The 21,534-nt window shown below is 42.3% G+C and overlaps 1 protein-coding gene across 2 annotated transcripts in view; it reads right to left on the bottom strand.

Moving 5' to 3' along the window:
- LOC137318715 (dual specificity calcium/calmodulin-dependent 3',5'-cyclic nucleotide phosphodiesterase 1C-like) overlaps window positions 1–21,534 on the bottom strand; it is a 478,280-nt gene that overhangs the window by 236,917 nt on the left and 219,829 nt on the right. The window contains exon 1 of one of the 2 annotated variants that reach the window (XM_067981392.1): window positions 7,078–7,128. The exons of the other annotated variant lie outside the window; for it this stretch is intronic. The gene's annotated coding sequence lies outside the window, so the exon portion shown is untranslated. Of the gene's footprint in view, window positions 1–7,077; window positions 7,129–21,534 lie in introns of those variants that run through there. 2 annotated transcript variants of the gene reach the window in all.

The following is a 21,534-nucleotide window of genomic DNA, read 5'->3' on the forward strand; positions in this document are numbered from 1 at the left end:
ATAGCAATTTCCCCTTCAAACTGACCTGTCTTTAATGTTGCAGTGCAGCACAGAGGCTGTCTATTATTGCCTAGTCTTATTCCTCATTACATTGAGGAACAGAGTGGTGCATTTGCTGCTTGCAAATAATATTGAAATGCAGCTTCTTTTGCTTTCTAGAAACAAAACCATTTTCTGTCATCAGTGTTATGTATCAGGGAGGAAAAACCAACTTCAATACACATTAAATATTTTAAGAGAGAGTCAATTTTTTCCCTCAACATTTTTAGAATTTTTGAAGGGTATTTTACCTTACCTTTGGGTCTCCCAGTACTTTGCACCATCCCTACTTTCTACTTTCCACCCAGTGTTGATGTTCATCTGAAATTGGTCACTAGGAGATGCTTGAATGTTGCTCACCCTGTGGGGAGTGATGGGATAGATGGGGAGAAACTATTTCCGCTGGTTGGGGAGTCTAGGACTAGGGGACATAGCCTAAAAATTAGAGCCAGGACTTTCAGGAGTGAAGTTAGGAAACACTTCTACACGCAAAGGGTGGTAGAAGTTTGGAACTCTCTTCCACAAATGACAGTTGATGCTAGCTCAATTGTTAATTTGAAATCTGAGATTGATAGATTTTGTTAACCAAAGTTATTAAGGGATATGGGGCTCAGGCTGGGATAGGGAGTTAGGTCACAGATCAGCCATGGTCTCATTGAATGGTGGAACAAGCTCAAGGGCCTAAATGGCTCACTCCTGTTCTTATGTTCCTATCAGCCTATTATCAATCATCAGCAAAGTGATGGAAGGAGTCATCAACAGTGCTACCAAGCGACAATTACTCACCAATAACCTGCTCACTGATACTCAGTTTGGGTTCCGCTAAGATCACACGGCTCCAGACCTCATTACAGCCTTGGTCCAAACCTGGACACAAGACCTCAATTCCAGAGTTGAGGTGAGAGTGACTGCCCTTGACAGCATTCTATTATTGCCTAACAGCATTCAACTGAGTGTGGCACCAAGAAGCCCTAATAAAACTGAAGTCAGTGGGGGTTCAGTGGGAAAATTTTCCAGTGGCTGGTATCATCACTGGCACAAAGCCAGACAGTTGTGATTGTTGGTGTCAAATCATCTCAGCCCCAGGATATCATGCAGGAGTTCCGCAAAGCAGCATCCTAGACCCAACTATCTTCAGCTGCTTCATCAATGACCTTCCCTCCATCATAAAGTCAGAAGTGGGGATGTTCACTGATGATTGCACAGTGTTCAGCTCCATTCGCATTTCCTCAAATAATGAAGCAGTCTGTGCCCGCATGCAGCAAGACTTGGACAACGTCCAGGCTTGGGTTGATAAGTGGCAAGTAACATTTGCGCCACACGAGTGCCAGGCAATGACCATCTCCAACAAAAGAGAGCGTAACCACATCCCCTTGACATTCAATGGCATTACCATCATCAAGTCCCCCAGCATCAACATTGTGGGGGTTACTATTGATCTGAATCTCAACTGGTCCAGCCATATAAATGTTGTGCCTACTAAAGCAGATGAGAGGCTACAGCAACTGGCTCACCTCCTTACTCCCCAAAGCCTCTCTACCACCGACAAGGCAGAAGTCAGGAGTGTGATGGAATACTCTCCACTTGCCTGGATAGATGCTGCTGCAACAATACAATTATTATTTTTACTAATAATCTCTCGTGCAGAAACTTACCGAACTTTTATTGTTAGCTTTGATAGCTCTTGCATACTCCCTTTTTGCACCTCTTATTACTTTTTTTGTATCCCTTTATTGCTTTTTATAGCTCTCCCAGTTTGTTGGAGTTACACTTTTCCTTGCATTTATGTAAGCCATTTCTTTTACCTTGATACTGTCTCTTACCTCGTTTGTTGACCATTGTTAATTAACTACACAAAACCTTTGCCTTTTAGGGGTATATACTGGTTTTGTATTATACCAAAAACTTCTCTAAATACTTCCCACAGTGTGTCTGTAGGTTTAACCATTAACAGCTCAGCCGAGTTTACTGTGGTCAATTTATTTCTGATCCCTTCGAAGTTTGCCTCACTTAAATTTAAAACCTTGGTTTGTGACTCTCACTTCCCCCTCTCAAACCTAATATCAAATTCAATCATATTATGGTCACTATTCATAAGATGTTCCCTTACAGTTAAGCTGTGAACTGTTTTGGTTCATTACTCATCATTAAATTTAATATGGCCTCAACCTTTGTCGGTTCTAAAACACATTGTTCCAAAAAACTGTCCCACATACATTCTAGAAATTCATTGCCTGTACTATTTGAGCTATTCTGCTACTCCCAGTCTGTGTGAAAATTAAAATCTCCCATTATAACCACAATATTTCTGCTACATGTTTCTCCGATCTCCGGATTTATACATCCCCCCCACTACATCACTGTTGCCAGGAGGTCTATAGACAACTCCCACCAGAGTCTTCCATCCTTTACCGTTCCTTAGTTCCATCCATGCTATTTCTACTGCGTGTTCACCCTTACTGAAGTCCTTAATTTCCACTGTTATAATTGTGTCTTTTATCAATATTGCTGCCCTCCCTCTTTTCCTAATATCCCTGTCCTTTCTAAAGATTCTTTGGTCTGAAATATTTAGCTCCCAGTCATGCCCAGCTTGTAGCCAGGTCTCTGAAATGACTACCACATCATACCCTTTAAGCTGAATTTGTGCTTCTAACTCGCTTGTTTTATTTCTTGTGCTACATGCATTCATGTACAGAGCTCTCATTTAGGTAACTGTCCCCACCATGCTCATATGCCGTGATGGTGTATTTCTCAAGCTTTTTGACCTATCACGTTTTTGGTTGCTGATGCTCTATACGTTACTATACACACAATTTAATGTTTATAATTTTCATCACTCCTGCTTTATTTTTAATAGGTATTTTATTACTTCCTATAACCTTTTCTGGAGTACTTATATTATCTTTATCTCTTTTTGTACTCTGACTTTTGCTCTTATCCCCTCTTTTTTATCTTTATGTTATTATTTTTTTCCACCTGGACTCTCCTCCCTTTTATTGGTTTTAAGTCCTTTCTACAGTCCTATTTATCCTTTCTTCTAGGACCTTGGTTCCAGCCCAATTCATGTGCAGCCCATCCCAACAGTACACCTCCTTCCTGCTGTTGCATGAAAACTGTACTCCCGCTCCCTCCGGTATACCCAAAGTCTTTCCCGGTGACCTCTCCGGTCAACACTGCCCTAGTACTTGTGCCGTGTCCCAAGAAATGGAACCCCTCCTTCCCACACCAGTCTTTCAGCCACACATTTACTTTCCTGATTATTCTTATGCCAATTTTCATGCGGTTTGGGTACTAATACTGAGATTACCACCCTTACAGTCCTGCTTTTTAATTTAGCGCAATTAATATTAAAATCTATACTATATTAAAATCTTACATCTGAGCATACTTCCTATCGACAAAAACTTACTTCCTGTTGTTATGGTTCAATCACACTTTTGCGTCAACATTTTTTCCATTATGAATTCCTATGTCAATAGTTATAATGGAAACTGTCCAAGCAAACTGGCCACACTGTAATTACACCCTTCCACCAATGGTGGGGCTGTAGCACCCCAATTTTGCATTTTCCATTCTCCTCAGCTTGTACTGCAGAAAACTCATTAGCCCCAAACAATTTTCCTTCTCTGCTTTCCAAATTGACTTAAGCTTTGACATTTAACAATAAATAATAACATAAAATCAAAGTACATATTATGTAAAAATATGGGCAGAATTTTTGGCCCCAAATTTCCACCGTCATTCCAGTGTACTCCCACTGGAATTTGGGTGGAGTCCGCAGGAAGAGTCAGAAACTAAGTCAGAAACAGACCTAGATAATGCTGAGTCCTAGCCTTACGTCAGGGATTCCAGATAGCCTGTTCGAAGTGAAGCCTCCGTCCGCCCCAAACATGGCTTTCTGTGTAGGAGGTAGCAGGGCCAGGGTGGGAACTACCTATGTTTGGAATTCTCACTCTCCTGGCTCTCAGTGCGACCTGGCGTAGTGTTGGCAGACCAGGCATATCTTGCTGATAACCAACGATTGTGAGGCCTACCTGGGAGTCCAGGCTGGGATTGTGGTCTGAATCTAAGATTCAGAGATGACATGTTCATTTTTTAAATTATTGACCTTCTTACCAAGGGCACCGAGGGAAGAAGATAATAACCTTTTTGGAAAGAAACTTGGCACTCCCCTTGGACTGGGTCCTCTTCAACGGATGCCATCACCTCTTCTGTTGGCAGGTGCTCTAGATGCGCCCTCCACTGTCAGGGTAATTAAGGCAACTTGGCTGACCTCGGAAAGTCTGTGAGGGTCATCAGCAAAAGGACCAATGGACATAGCTCAGTATATCACAGGACACGCCCACAGGCAGATTTTCGGGGCCTATTACTTTAAAATTGGGACTGAATTATGCCTGCGCCCTGGCCCAATTATCCCTCGCCCTCTAACCCCGCTTCACAAGAAGACTACGCGTGGTCATCACTCTCCATGTGCAACACCACGGGAAACGGACTACTATTTTCATAATATTTTTTGCACTATTTTAAAAGAAGGTTCATTAGACAAAGGTTGATGTCTACAGGTCAGAGGATGCTGCATCTTTTAGAAAATAAATCACAATCACTCAGCTTGGGGATTGCACCCCAGTGATCATCCTACTTTAACACTCTTATAGTTTATTTTTTTGTTGTTGTTGATTATTTTAGATATATTTGTTGCAAGATCAGAAGGTAACTATAGGTGAGAAAGGCCATTCAGCCCATCTAAATTCATCCATTCAGAATGACCATAAGGCCTCTCCATTGCAGTGTCAAATTGGTTCTTAAATGGTTTCAGGGTTTTCTCCTCCAATACTCTATCTGGGAGTCCATTCCATGTCTTGATCACTCTTTTATGAAGAATTGTAAACAATTTTACAACACCAAGTTATAGTCCAACAATTTTATTTTAAAATTCACAAGCTTTCCAAACTTTTATGAAGAACTAGTTTGAACCTACGATTCCTTGTCCTACTCTTGCAATTTAATATTCCAGATATACCTTGCCTGTATCCTTAATGATCATATATAGTTCTATATTATCTTTCAGACATCTTTTTAAGTGGAAAAGTCCAAGTTTGTCCAGTCTTTCTTCATAATGCAGACCCCCTGGCGTAGAGATCAGCCTCTTCCCTACACTGCCTCCAAAACCTGGATGTCTCTCTTGTTTCTCAACAGAAAACATCATCTTATTCAACTGTTTTTGTTACAGATAAGTCCTCCTAGGTGTTGGCAATTTTTGCTTTTGCTGCTAATAACATCTGATACCATTTGTTGACTGGTGTTGGGTAGGAATTGCATTATATCCAACTGAAATAATTTTTTTACTGAATGTAGTTAGTAATCCTGGCAGACAGGTCAATGAGAAGAATGCAAGATAAAGAGACACCTTTCACCTCATCTGAAGATTACTAAGCCCCAACACAACAATGCCTTTGTATCATATGCAAATGTAGGAAGACGGAGTAAGATGAATCTGACAGCCATCTAATGATATGTTTTCATGTCACAGACAATTTTTCTTGTCAGTTATGGTGTAAATCTCTGAAATTATTCACTTTAGTTAAGGAAACAAATGAAAAAAAAATCAGAATTTTCACCTCCCTTTCCCACTGGTTTCATCTACCCTTTCTTGAAATCATCAACTCTTTGCTGGGATACAGTTCCACAGTGTCAATACCTCACCCAATGTCCACACATCGACTTCCAGCAATGAAGAGTGGGAACCCTGACTATTTTTTTTTCTTCCTAATCTACAGCTGCTGAGGCAAAATATAGCATACCTCCCACGACCACACTGAGACAAGGCAACTGAACACAGACCAGGGACCAACCCTGATCTGCCTGCCTTAGCTACTTGTTGCCTTAACCAGCTAAGACACTAGGGGAATGTCTCATAAGAAGACTTCTTTCAGGGGTTTGTACTAGGTCTGAGTGTCTGTTTCATGTCAGCCATGGCTCAGTGGGTAGCACCCTCACTTCTGAGTCAGAAGGTTGTGGGTTCAAGTCCCACTCCAGAAACTTGAGCACAAAATCTAGGCTGACACTTCAATGTAGTGCTGCACTGTCGGAGGTGCCATCTTTCAGATGAGACATTAAACCGAGGCCCTGTCTGCCCTCTCAGGTGGACATAAAAGATCCCATGACATTATTTTGAAGAAGAGCAGGGGAGTTCTCCCCAGTGTCCTGGCCAACATTTATCCCTCAACCAACACCATTAAAACAGATTATCGTCATTATCGCATTGCTGTTTTCGGGAACTTGCAGTGCACAAATTGGTCGCCATGTTTCCTAAATGACAACAGTGACTACACTTCATAAAGTACTTCATTGGCTGTAAAATGCTTTTGGGATGTCCTGACATTGTGAAAGGCGCTATATAAATGCAAGTCTTTCTTTCTTTCTTTGGCCAAAATCAGTCCTTGAAATCAATGGCAGTGTGAAAAATGTAATTCACTTAGTTTCCTCTACAAATACATCCTCAGCTATTCAAAAGCACACACTTAACTATTTTAAAAAGAAAACGAGCTAACCAAACCTAGAGATAAAAAGAAATAATATGCAAATAAACAACAAAATAAAACAGAAAATGCCGGAAATGCACACAATCTGGGGGGAGATTTTGTGCTTAGGTTCCTTTCCTTGTACATCTTCACATTTGTCACTGGTTTCACTGTCTTTAAACTGCATTGTTTTTACTTTTACCTGTCTGCCTACATAACAACAGTCACTGCACCCCAAAGTAATCTATTGTATGTGAAACAATCTGAGTTGTTTCTGAGAGATGTGACAAGGTGCTATTTAAATGCAGGCCTTTCTTTGTTTTCTTACAAAGCAACAACCTAACTAGGTACATGGAAACCAATCAAAAAGATCCCTTTTAATCCCCTACAATGGGCTAGAGACATACAAACATTTTCCTCATTCTTGTTTGAAGATGTGCCAGAGAAACAAATCAACAAGAAAATGATTTTTAAAACACACAAAATACACGGTGCTTATAATTGTAAGAGGACTCACCTACGTTGTGATATAAAGCTGGAATACAGATTTGTATGGCCCCATCTGTTGCTGTTTTATGAGTAAAACAGAATATATGTATAAAAAAATTGTAAAAATTGCAAGTTTTTAATCTGATAAAATAACTCTACCTTAAATATGGGAAAATTATCAGGCTGAAGTACATTCTTCTGTAACAAGTTCAACCTTGTGAAGCAAATAAAGATTGCAGCAATAAGCAAAATTTACTATAGACAGATATTTTTCTGTTAAAAATGTAGGGGGTAATTTTACAAATCAGGAATGTGCCTGCCACAATATTCCATCCATTGGAAGGATTGGATGGAAAGCCATGGGGTGCACACACCTGAATCCCTGATAGCCACTGCCAGCTGGCAAGGATCCAAACCAGGACTGCAATTACCCCTGTAATCTGTATCACTTACAATTTTTAAGTAAGGGTGTCTATTTCACACACCATCGTATATCAGTGTCTTAGTCTAACATTAATTAAATTGATGCAATCTCAAATTTTATAAAACGATTTGATAAATATTTTTCCATAGACTAGGGTAGCAGGCCACATATTTCCTGTAACAATTTATATATATTTACAGTACAATGAAATTTGAATCCAATTAGCAGTTAAGTTTATCTCTGAATTCAAATGCTAAATGAATTTTCAGCAATACCAAACAACATTATTATGCATTTTAGTTACAGGAAACAGACAGTTCCTGCCTGTTCAAAGCTCAATTTTGATACATCTTTAAAATTAACTGCTACACAGAATATATACCATGTATCCCATTATACTACACTACGAAACATTCTTTATTGTGCTCATCAAGATTAGGGATGTTAGTTCTTCCCATTTCAGGCCCCGTTACTTCAATTATGTGGATAGACTGGAGAAGCTGGAGTTGTTCTCCTTGGAGCAGAGACGTTTGAGAGGAGATTTGATAGAGATGTACAAAATCATGTGGGGTCTAGACAGAGTAGATAGAGAGTAACTGTTGCCATTGGCGGAAAAGTTGAGAACCAGAGGACACAGAAGTAAGATGATTGGCAAAAGAACCAAAGACGACATGACGAAAAACTTTTTTATGCAGCGAGTGGTTAGGATCTGGAATGCGCTGCCTGAGGGGTCGGTGGAGGCAGATTCAATCATGGCTTTCAAAAGGGAATTGGATAAGTACTTGAAGGGAAAAATTTTGCAGTGCTACTGAGAAAGGGTGGGGGAATGGGACTAGCTGGATTGCTTTTGCAGAGAGCCGGCATGGGCTTGACGGACCGAACGGCCCCCTTGTGTGCTGTAACCATTCTATGATTCAGTCTCAGCATCCAGCAATCCTAGGTCAGCTACAGCAGAGCCAGATGCAGTGGAGCTCCCGCCACTCTTTCCCAGCAACACATTTCAGCCCTAATCTCAAAAGATCACCCCGAATGCAAACCAGCTTTCCTTAGGTCTGCCTCAGTGATAAGTGGCAGAAAGCCAAAGCCTACTAGGAATCAGACTGCTTATTTAGCATAGCCAACAAACAGAAGGGACTTTAATCTATTATTCTGGCCTGGATTTGAAGCCAGGTCTCAGAAGGAAACATTTGCAGGGCTGTGGGGAAAGAGCAGGTGAGTGGGACTAATTGGATAGCTCTTTCAAAGAGCCGGCATAGGCACGAGGGGCCGATTAGCCTCCTTCTGTGCTGTATGATTCTATGAAGTGAAAGGACAATATATAACATACTTCAGTCTTTTACTATAGTTGCTGCACATTTATAGGAAGCCGTATCTGGGTCAACTTACAGGTTACTGATTTAAATATTGATGTAAGGTTCTTTAATGGCTCAATAAGTGTAGTGTGCTGCTAACCCATACAGGCCAAGAAGGCCCAAGATTTGATCCCTGCTGTGTACTGAGTTAACTGAGTTAATAGATGTGCTATAATTGGCAATGGTGTCTGCAGGCTGAAAGGGGAAACAACATCAGCCAGTGTTATCATTCCTGATCACTATCAATGATCTCGGCTAGGAAACAAACATCAGGTGAGGACAGGATCAGGTTCGTCTGTGATGACACCTAGGATCTAATATCCTGTTGATACTCAACGCATCAGGAATGGCTACTACTTGGGTAGTAATTGTGGAGAAACCTCAGTGCCAAGGGGAGTCAGCAGCCAGAATTTTCCACTTAAGTGGGTGGACAATTGCAGGCTGGTGAGCACAACAGCAGTAAACCACGGTGACACCTTCAGAAGAAGAGGGGAGAAGACTAAGAAAACTGATGCAGCTTAAACCTGAAAGATTCCTGATTCCCTAAAATCCCCTTGGTTTGATTTTGCAAGATATGTTGATGGTGGGAAATACATTGACTCTATAGGGTAGATTGATGCTCTGCTGCTGGTGCAGAACTTCTCCAGATAAGAGCATGGATTGGACATAACGTCCAAACTCTGCACTCAGCACTCACGTCTAGCAACACTGTGCCCACAGCAGAGCCGTGCCATTTCTGTCCTTCTATGTTCACATGTTAATATTAGAGGTCAGTTATTGACTTTGTGCTCCCAGCGGGGTGTGGAGTCCTTACTCAATGGGAGCGCATATTGGAAATTCAGGCTGACGCTGCATATCATTATCCAACCACTCCAAGTGGTGGACGGAAAATCATGTGTCTGAATTTCCAATATGCCACTCCCGCCAGGCAAGGCTACCAGTTGGGAGCATAAAATTGGAACATGACCCTTTATTGCTTGCTCTCACTACTATTTTTTAAAAAATCATTCTCAGGTCATGGGCGTCGCTGAACAGGCTGGCATTTATTGCCTATCCCAAGTTGCTTTGAGAAGGTGATGGTGGGCCTTCTTCTTGACATAACAGAATGGCTTGCCAGGCCACTTCAGAGAGCAGTTATGAGTCAACCACATTGGTATGTGATTGGAGTCACACATAGGCCAGACTAGGTAAGGATGGTATCTTTCCTTCCCTAAAGAACATTAGTAAACCAGTTGGATTTTTGCAACAATCCATTAAGCTCCATGGTCACTTTTACTGATACCGGTTTTTATTTTCAGATTTTTTTAAAACTGAATTGAAATTCTCAAAAAATGCTATGGTAGGATTTGAACTCACATTCTCTAATTATTGGTCTGATTATTCTTGGTTTATTAGTCCAGGAGTCTGGATTACTGGTCCAGTAACATAACCATTACACTATGGTACCCTGATTGTGAAGACTGTTAAAATCAACTGAACCAGCAGCCAGCTTTTCATTAAAGCACACTGTTCATTCCTGTAATAAAACCCATTTTGAAATACCTCGTCGATAAAAATCACATAGGCACCAAAAACCCATGGATTCCTGACAAACTCCCACCATAACTCCAGCAGGAGTCTGTGAAACCCACTGGAAAAACAAGAGTTATGCTGGGCCTCTGCCATTTCTGGGAATTTCTGAGAATCCTTGAAAGGGATGGAACCCATTATGGAAGATAATATAGTTGGGGTTCGCTGGATCGTCTAGTTTGTTTTAAGGATAAACAAAGCCATGTAGTAGATGAGCCTATTCTTCATTTTTTGAGTCTTAATCCAGCTCACAGACAGATGGCAAGGACCTCTTCTTAATGATGGCTGATTGTTAGTGCTGCACTAACAACCATATGATATCGTCGCTCATCCTTCAATATCGAAGACGATAGCCAGGATGTTGGGGTGTAGTGGTAAGCAGTGGGGGTAGTATCTCTGACTGAGGACATGCCACATCCCTTGGATGGTCCCCAATCTTTGGTCCTCTCTGCTGACACAACTCTCATCTATGGCCCCAAGTAGTCGCTTGTGCATGGTGGCGCCACACCCCGGGAAACTGCATTGGCTCGCAGGCTAAACTAGATGACCATATATTATAAAGGGAGGACAGCAGAAAAACCACGCTTTACCGAGCTGGGTTAGCAGTCAAAGGCAGGCATGTTCATTCTCCACTGATTTTGATGAGTTTCACTTCCACTTTGGTGAGTTTAACTGATATTTGATGAGTATTCGGAGAATGTTAAATCTATACAATTTCTGCACTTCAATGGACAGCTTGATGATTCACTTTAACACATTGCCAATACAAAGAATGGACTGTCATTCAGCATTTTCAGTGTTAACATTGTTAATTGTATCCATATGATTTATATCAATGAGTGTTAATTGTATTCAGGTGATGCATATCAATCGGGAACTCTCTTGTATCCATTTATATGAGAGCTTATCTAGAGGGTGCACAGTGGGTAATGTGGATCTCTGTGAATAAAGGCTTGGAAGCAACTGAAGACCAGGCTCTAGTATTCGATCCTTCACCACCTGGCTATCCAGTTTATAACAAATATGGCCCCTGAAGCATTGGATTTGTCACCCATCAGCTGGAACATAGGAACAGTAAGACATTCAACCCCTAAAGCCAGTTCAGCCATTCAATTAGATCATGGCTGATCTGTACCTCAACTCCATTTACCCACCTTTGATCCATATTCTTTGATACTTTTACGTAATAAAAATGTTGAAAATTTCAATTGTCCCTGCGTCCACAGCCTTTTGTGGGACAGAATTCTAGATTTGCACTACCCTTTTTGTGAAGAAGTGCTTCCTGATTTCACTCCTGAATGGCTAAGCTCTAATTTTAAGAGTGTGCCCCCTTGTTCTGGATTTCCCCATCAGAGGAAATAGTTTTATTGTATCTACTCTATCGAATCCTTTTATCATTTTAAACACATCAATTAAAACACCCCTCAACCATCTAAACTCAAGGGAATACAAGCCAAGTTTATGCAACCTGTCCTCATAATTTAACCCTTTAGGCTCCGGTATCATTCTGGTGAATCTGCCCTATACCACTTCCAAGACCAATATATCCTTCCTCAGGTGTGGTGCCCAGGACTCAACGCAATATTCCAGATGGGGTCTGACCAAGGCTCTGTACACTGAATAACTGAAGCATAACTGCCTCCCTTTTGTATTCCAACCTTCTTGAGATAAAGGCCAACATTCCATTAGTTGCTTTTAATGATTTGCTCCTCCACCGTTTCTACTCTCTCGCCATTAAAATAGTCCGATTTGTGTTTCTTGAATCCAAAGTGGATGACCTCACACTTTCCCACATTGAACTCCATCTGCCACAGTTCTGCCCACTCACTTAATCTGTCCATGTCCTTTTTTAACTTCCTGCTAGCATCTACACAACTTACTGTACCTCCTAACTTAATGTCACTTGCAAACTTAGATATACAACTCTCTATTCCTTCATCCAAGTTGTTGATATATATGGTGAAAGGAGGAGAGGCATGGTCTGGTTGACCAGGTCAAAGACTGCTGAGAGGAGGAACAGGTATAATGTACCATGGTCACAGTCACAGAGAACGGCATTGGTAACTTTGTTTAATGCCATTTCAGTGCTGTAGGAGGGGCAGAAACCTGATTAGAGTAATTGAAACAGGGAGCTGCGGGGATCTGGGAGGGATAACATCTTCAAATATGTTGAGAGGAAAGGAGGGCTGGGGCAGTAGTTTGAAAAGACAGATGGGTCAATGATGGTATTTTTGAAAAAGGTGACAGTGCGTAAAGAGAGGGAACCATTTACAATGTGAGCTGGAATGGGTGTCAGGAAGGAAAGTTGGATGGTTAGATTTGTGGGAATTGGGTCAAGGGAGCAAAAGGTGGTTCTTATCGGTGAGATGAGATTGGAGAGGGCATGGGGGGAAATGGGAGAAAAATTAGAGATACATGGAGATTCAGGGTTAGGGTTGAGGGGGCTGGGGGAAGGATTGACTTGGTTAGCACAGGGAAGGGGGAGAAGCAGCGGAGGCAGCTGAATGGATAATCTTAATCTTGTGACAAAGGTGTCCATGAGCTTCTCGCACATGTTGTTAAAGGGGAGGGTTGAGGGGGCAAGGGAGAGGGGTCTAAGGAGATGGTTGGTAGTGGAGAAAAGAAGCCAAGGGCTATCTTTGCTCTCCAAGATAATGCTAGAGTAGTGGGCAGCTTTAGTAAAGGAAAGAGAAGCCCAACAGCGCTTGATGTGGTCCAGCCAGATCTGGTATTGGATAGCTAAGCCAGTTTGTGCTATATATCCTCAAGTGTCTGCCCCTTGGAATTGAGAGAGCAAAGATAAGGTCCATACCAGGGGGAAAGAACAGTTTTTCCGGGGACAGAGGCATCAAAGGTGGAGGCGTGGAAGTGGTTTAGCACACTGGCTGCAGTGGGATCGTGGCAAATGGAAGGTCAAAGGCTAGGTAATTGGGAGTTTGAAAGTGCAGTTGCAAGCGACTTGAGGGTTTTTTTCTCCCCCAAGGTGCTAACGCAGAAGGAAGTGGGATTGGTTGGGAGACGTGGGTGGTGAGGGATAAACGGAACTGGTCAGAGTTGGCCTTATGAATACGCCAGTAATCGGGACCACGCGAGTAGAAAGGCTATAGGAGTTGGTGAAAGGGTGGCTGTGAATACGAGTAAGAGAGTTTATATTGAAGGAGGGGTTTAGAGAGGAGAGAAAGATGGTAAATTCAGAGGTGAGAGGACAAAGGGATGGGTGCACCCGTGTGAGACAGAAAGAGCAAGAGAGAGTGCATGCTTGCGCACACGCATGTATGTGTGAGAGACCATCGGATTAGACGGGATTGGTTAAATGCATGAAGAGTGATTGCAGCGCGCAATCTTAATAGATACTAGAGGGTTGCTGCTACCCATGGAATCATTCCCTATCAAGTGACAGTGATCTCAAGAGAAGAAAGAAGGTGTGAAAATCAGAAATTGAAAAATAAGAAATGTTCTGGTGTTACATTCAGTGTAGAGAATGGCCCCAGGCTGCAATCTTAATAGATAGTGTTCGAGCTCCCATGATGATGTTGAACCTGAGGTAGGACGTGGCTGGGAAAGAGTCACTGACATCATTCGGACAGCCTGGGTGTAGATGGAAAGTGACACCTCACAAGGAAACGGCAGTAATTTATATAAAGTGAAACGACAAAAAGAGATGACCTACAGCTGTGATGATTCATTATTGGGTCATCAAAATTTACTACCATATTTTTTAAACCATTGAATCTTGTGCTCTTTGCAGCTTTCAAAATAACATACATTCTCCAGTATCTGCAACACCAATTCCCTGCAAATTCCCAATGTTGAGTAGCACTAGCCTCCTGTTTGGCCTGAACCAGAGCTTTAACCCCACATCCTATCCATTACCAAGACCACATACTCCCACCTTTGCAATGTCTCCCCATCCCTCAACACATTGGCTTGGAGTTTCCTCTGCATTTGTGCCCAGATACACCTGTACCTTAAAAGATCGCAAAATATTGAGCATAAGTGAGTTGTGCACATAACTTCAATACGCCCAAGTCTCCTTGACCTATTACAGTCATCCATGAAACCTTCCAAAGAAATGAATCTTTACCCACAGAACTGGCCATACTTCCAACTCTCATGTGAGTATCCTCCACTTGCCCTTGTTCGGGGGCAGCTCTCAACATTGGGACCAGATTTTTAGGCACAGCAGCAAACAAAGTCATTTTTCTGGTCTTTTAATTGCAATTTTTTGAGCATTTTTTAAAAATGTATCCTCACTAAGACCTACTCTGTATTTTCTGTTTCTTTTAATTAATTTTTATGGCATAAGTATACGTCACATTAAAAATTGAAAAGCTTCCCTGATTGCAGATTCTTAAACATCCTTGGCATGATGTGCATGAATGGTGGTTAAATGAGTTGAAACTTAAATTTTAAGACTCAAAGAAGAAATATACTGGTGTGGGTCCCGATAGTTTACACTGAATGGCCATCTTAACTTTGGGCGTACTGTAATGAGATTGGGAGGATACTTGGGCGGAACATGACATCGGCAAAATGGGTGCAGCTTCGGGCACAATTTCGGATTGTGCCTAAGGAGAAAACTCTGGGCTATTAAGTCTAAAAATCCTTGTCCTAGTCTATAAATCTCTCTATAGCCTCGGCCATCCCTATCTCCTCCAGCCTTATATCCCATCCCAAGCACTCCAATCATCTGACTCAGATCTTCTGTTCTCCCCCCCGACCCCCACTTTGTCCCACCTTAGTGACAGAGTCGCCTGAATTCTACTCTGCAACTCCCTCCCTAAATCCCTTCACTTCTCCAACTCACTCTTCACCTTCATAAAATTTCTGAAAACTCACCTCTTCAACGAAGCTTTCAGTTGCCCTCCTGAGCTCTCCCCTAATTTACTTGGCATCTATTTTCCTTATGTGATGGACCATCATGTCAGACAAGATGTTCCAAATGGAGAATTTGGCAAGAGTATTCTTACTGATTTTCATTTAGACAGTATTAAGATTCAAGCAGTTGCAATTAAAATAGTGGAAAAGCTAAATTAAGCCTCATATATTTTCTCTTAGAGGGCATTTATGAGCATAATACTCTTAAAATTGTAATAATATATTTGAATCTGGAAGCAGTATTTAAAAGTTTTATTATGGATGTTTAATCTTTCAGTATAGTCATACAATAAAAATGCAATTAATTATTCACTTCCAAGATGAGCAGTTATGATTTTTTTGGTGAATAAGCATGCTCTCTTTTGTCCGTGATGCTAATATATATGTAACCACATAACCAAAAGCAAAAAGTGCAATGTTGAATATTTGAAACAAAAAGAAAAAACACTCAGCAGATGAGTCAACATCTGTGGAGAGAACAGAGGAGATGATGTTTCAGGTGTGGGCCCTGAATCAGAGTTCTGACAAAGGGAACACACATGATACACCGACTCATCTGTTTTCTCCTCCGATGCTGACTGACCTGCTGAGCGTGTCCAGTATTTTCTGTTTTCATTTACAAATCCATTTTGCATGCAAGGATTCCCAACGAGTTTACAGTGAAGAATTGCCAGCTCTCTGATGTGCAGTGAGAGGTTATTTCCCCTGGCTGGAGAGTCTAGAACTAGGGGGCAGAGTCTCAGGCTAAGGGGTTGGACATTTAGGACTAAGATAAGAAAGAATTTCTTCACTCAGAGGGTTGGAATTCTCTACCCCAGAGGGCTGTGGATGCCCAATCATTGAGTATATTCAAGGATCAGATCGATAGATTTTTGAACTCTTAAGGGAATCAAAGGATATGGGGATCGGGCGGGAAAGTGGAGTTGAGGTCGAAGATCAGCCATGATCTTATCGAATGGCGGAGCAGGTTCCTGGGGCCATTTGGCCTACTCCTGCTCCTATTTCTTATATTCTTATGTTCTTAATTCTATTGTTCAGCCTGATCCCTCCTAAACACCACCACTTGATTGCATTTTATGTTGAGAAGATATGTTGGGAAAAACTTGGTAGCATAATATAGAACAACAACTTGCATTTATATAGCTCCTTTAATGTAGTAAAACATCCCAAGGCACTTCACAGGTCATCAAACAAAATTTGCCACATAAGGAAGTATTAGGACAGGTGACCAAAACGTTGGTCAAAGAGGTAGGTTATAAGGAGCGTCTTAAAGGAGAGAGAGGTAGAGAGGAGAGGCTTAGGGAGGGAATTCTAGAGCTTAGGGCCTAGACAGCTGAAGGCACGGTCGCCAATAGTGGAGTGAAGAAAATCGGGGATGCGCATGAGGCCAGAATTGGAGGAGTGCAGAGATCTTAGAGGGTTGTAGGGCTGGAGGAGATGACAGAGATAGGGAAGGGCGGGGCCATGGAGGGATTTGAAAATGAGGATGAGAATTTTAAAATCGAGGCATTGCCGTACCGGGGCCAATGTAGGTCAGTGAGCACAGGGGTGATGGGAGAACGGGACTTGGTGTGAGTTAGAATACGGGCAGCAGAGTTTTGGATGAGCTCAAGTTTACGGAGGGTGCAAGGTGGGAGGCTGGCCAGGAAAGCATTGGAATAGTCAAGTCTAGAGATAACAAAGGCATGGATGAGGGTTTCAGCAGCAGATGAAAGCTGAGGCAGGAGTGGAGACGGGCAATGTAACGGAGGTGGAAGTAGGCAGTCTTGGTGATGGAGCGGATATGGGGTTGCAAGCTCAGTTCAGGGTCAAATAGGATGCCAAGGTTGCAAACAGTTTCATTCAGTCTCAGACAGTGGCCAGGGAGAGGGATGGAGTCAGTGGCTGGGGAACGGAGTTTGTGGCGGGGACTGAAGGCAATGGTCTTCCCAATATTTAACTGGAGGAAATTTCTTCTCATCCAATACTGGATGTCGGACAAGCAGCGTGACAAATAAAATGCAGTGGAGGGGGTGAGAGAGGCAGTGGTGACATCATCTGAAAACACGTCAGGTTCCATATGTACGCTGGGTGTCGTCAGCGTACATATGGAACCTGACGTGTTTTCAGATGATGTCACCGAAGGGCAGTATGTGGATACTGATAATACTCATGCATTACTCCACATTCCTCTGGCCTGTAGTTTGCTGTAATCGTTCCAGCTATGTCAAACCAGTTTCTCTGCTTCAGACCTGTGTTTTAATTTAACAAACAACTGCCTGCCTCCTGGCTCAGCTGCTAAATGCACCATCCAGTGCATTATTCACACAGGGCATGAATGGTTCCATGTTTAACTCCTCATCTATGCTGAGTTAGCCAAATCCTTACCAAGGTGGCAGTGAGTTGCTACAATTGGCCTCAGTGATCAAAATGCTTCACAATGTTCAAGTAACATGGTTAGCCTTCTTACTGGATTTCTTGAGCAGTATGCAACTGATCCTACAAGGGGGCAGGCAACCTTGGACCTGGTCCTGTGTAATGAGTCAGGATTAATTAATAATGTCCTAGTTAAGGATCCCCTTGGAACGAGCGACCACAACATGGTTGAATTCCATATCCAATTAGAGGGTGAGAAGGTTGATTCTCAAACAAGCGTACTGAGCTTGAATAAAGGAGACTATGATGGTATGAGAGCGGAATTGATTAAAGTGGACTGGGAAAATAGATTAAAGGGTAAGACGGTACATGAGCAGTGGTGTTCATTTAGGGAGTTATTTTACAACTTTCAAAATAAATATATTCCACTGAGGAAAAAAGGGTGTAAAAGAAATGACAGCCACCCGTGGCTAAGTAAAGAAATCAAGGATAGTATCCGACTAAAAACAAGGACATATAAGGTAGCCAAACTTAGTGGGAGGATAGAAGATTGGGAATTCTTCAAAAGACAGCAAAAAGTAACTAAAGGATTGATTAAGAAAGGGAAGTTAGATTATGAAAAGAAATTAGCAAAAAATATAAAAACAGATAGCAAGAGTTTCTATAGTTATATAAAAAGAAAAAGGGTGGCTAAGGCAAACATAGGTCCCTTAGAGGATGAGACCGGGAAATTAATGGTGGGAAACATGGAGATGGCAAAAATGCTGAACAAATATTTTGTTTCAGTCTTTACAGTAGAGGACACTAAGAATATCCCAACACTGGACAAACAGGGGACTCTCGGGGGGGAGGAGCTAAATACGATTAAAATCACTCAAGAGATGGTACTCAGTAAAATAATGGGACTCAAGGCGGATAAATCCCCTGGACCTGATGGCTTCCATCCTAGGGTCTTGAGGGAAGTGGCAGTAGGGATTGTGGATGCTTTGGTGATAGTTTTCCAAAATTCCCTGGACTCAGGAGAGGTCCCGGCAGATTGGAAAACTGCTAATGTAACACCGTTATTTAAAAAGGGTAGTAGGCAGAAGGCTGGAAATTATAGGCCAGTTAGCTTAACATCTGTGGTGGGTAAAATTTTGGAGTCTATTATTAAGGAGACAGTAACGGAACATTTAGATAAGCATAATTTAATAGGACAAAGTCAGCATGGCTTTATGAAGGGGAAGTCATGTCTGACAAATTTGCTTGAGTTCTTCGAGGATATAACGTATAGGGTGGATAAAGGGGAACCAGTGGACGTAGTGTATTTAGACTTCCAGAAGGCATTCGACAAGGTGCCACATAAAAGATTATTACTTAAGATAAAAAATCACGGGATTGGGGGTAATATTCTGGCATGGGTGGAGGATTGGTTATCAAACAGGAAGCAGAGAGTTGGGATAAATGGTTCATTTTCGGACTGGCAACCAGTAACCAGTGGTGTTGCACAGGGGTCGGTGCTGGGTCCCCAACTCTTTACAATCTATATTAACGATTTGGAGGAGGGGACCGAGTGCAACATATCAAAATTTGCAGATGATACAAAGATGGGATGGAAAGTAGAGAGTGAGGAGGACATAAAAAACCTGCAAGGGGATATAGACAGGCTGGGTGAGTGGGCGGAGATTTGGCAGATGCAATATAATATTGGAAAATGTGAGGTTATGCACTTTGGCAGGAAAAATCAGAGAGCAAGTTATTTTCTTAATGGCGAGAGACTGGAAAGTACTGCAGTACAAAGGGATCTGGGGGTCCTAGTGCAAGAAAATCAAAAAGTTGTTATGCAGGTGCAGCAGGTGATCAAGAAAGCCAACGGAATGTTGGCTTTTATTGCTAGGGGGATAGAATATAAAAACAAGGAGGTATTGCTGCAGTTATATAAGGTATTGGTGAGACCGCACCTGGAATACTGCATACAGTTTTGGTCTCCATACTTAAGAAAAGACATACTTGCTCTCGAGGCAGTACAAAGAAGGTTCACTCGGTTAATCCCGGGGATGAGGGGGCGGACATATGAGGAGAGGTTGAGTAGATTGGGACTCTACTCATTGGAGTTCAGAAGAATGAGAGGCGATCTTATTGAAACATATAAGATTGTGAAGGGTCTTGATCGGGTGGATGCAGTAAGGATGTTCCCAAAGATGGGTGAAACTAGAACTAGGGGGCATAATCTTAGAATAAGGGGCTGCTCTTTCAAAACTGAGATGAGGAGAAACTTCTTCACTCAGAGGGTGGTAGGTCTGTGGAATTTGCTGCCCCAGGAAGCTGTGGAAGCTACATCATTAGATAAATTTAAAACAGAAATAGACAGTTTCCTAGAAGTAAAGGGAATTAGGGGTTATGGGGAGCGGGCAGGAAATTGGACATGAAGCTGAGTTCGGATCGGTCAATGCCCTGTGGGTGGCGGAGAGGGCCCAGGGGCTATGTGGCCGGGTCCTGCTCCGACTTCTTGTGTTCTTTAGATTTGTGGTTGGGATCAGATCAGCCATGATCTTATTGAATGGCGGAGCAGGCTCGAGGGGCCGATTGGCCTACTCCTGCTCCAATTTCTTATGTTCTTATGTTCTTATGTTCTTATGTACTGCATTTGGATGGGAATCTAGGATAGCAAGGGTAGGAAACGAGTTCAGTAAAATGGTAAAGAATAGTTGTGGAACATTGGTCAAAGCCATAAATTGATATGAAACTTTTTGATGAAATTTGAAGGACTTCCAGAAATTGGAAGAAACTGACAATGGCAGCTCCATGTTAAGAGAGCAAAGTACAAGTCATAGTCAAATAATTAGCACTGTAGATGTTGCCAATCTTTTGGTGGCGAGCACTTGGTTTGATATTATGGCCTAGAAAGAGCAGGCAATAAAATTAAACCGATTTCAGAAGAGTAAATTTTATAAGGCAGATTGGAAGATCCATGGGAAGATACGGAGAGGAAAACACCCGGAAAAATAGAAAGCTTTCAAAGATCTACCAGCAAGGATACAAATTAAGCATAGACTGGAAGGATATCGGAGCACGATATCAATTTGGTGAATAGATCAGTGGAAGTGAAGGAAAACTGAAGTGATTTCGGGGAGTCAGGAGGAAGGAAGCCTAGATTGTGCATAGAGAATTACTGAGAGACTACAGCATTGGAGATGGGGGTGGGAGGATAGAAAAATAATTTTAAATACCATTAAGGAGACTGGTAAAAGAATAAAAATTAGAAACAGAGTAAGACATGCAAAAGAATGGCAAAACCACAAAAACAACTACAATTACAATAGCAACAAAAAACACAACGGCCTAAATTTTAACTCAGAAACAGAGGTGGGTTGGGAACAGGGGGGCCAGCAAAAATTTTAAAAATCTAAAACCTGTCTCCACCACGCTCATTTCCGGTTTTAACGGAGGCAGGACGAGGGGTCGGCGACCAACCCGCTCTTAGAAGGCGGGTCTGGCATTAAAAGCTTTCAAGAAGGCTGCGGGCCTCCATTTTTACAGCTTTTTTGTTTTTAAACCCCTGGTGGCTGGGATTCCCGGGCCTTCTACTTCACGTCACGTGAAAGGAGGCGAGAAGGCCCAAAACTGCAGGTAAGTGCCTTTATAGCACAGCTTGTGGGCCCAGAGGAGCAGGAGTGCTTCCCCCAATTCCAACAAGCTTACCTACAGCGACCCCCGCCCCCCCACCATGATCCACGACTCCCCCCACGATCTCCAACCCCCCCCACAATGACCCCTGACCCCCCATGACCCCTGACCCCCCTCCCCATCTAAGATTTACCTTCTTGCACCTGCTTCCTTCCTCTTCTCCCGCCCAACTGAGGCCAGCCTGCCAATCAGGGGTGGGAAAAAATAAAAGACATCATTATGCCAAAATCGTAAGGACGTC

This window comes from Heptranchias perlo, chromosome 3, assembly GCF_035084215.1.
Source record: "Heptranchias perlo isolate sHepPer1 chromosome 3, sHepPer1.hap1, whole genome shotgun sequence".
Taxonomy (NCBI): domain Eukaryota; kingdom Metazoa; phylum Chordata; class Chondrichthyes; order Hexanchiformes; family Hexanchidae; genus Heptranchias; species Heptranchias perlo.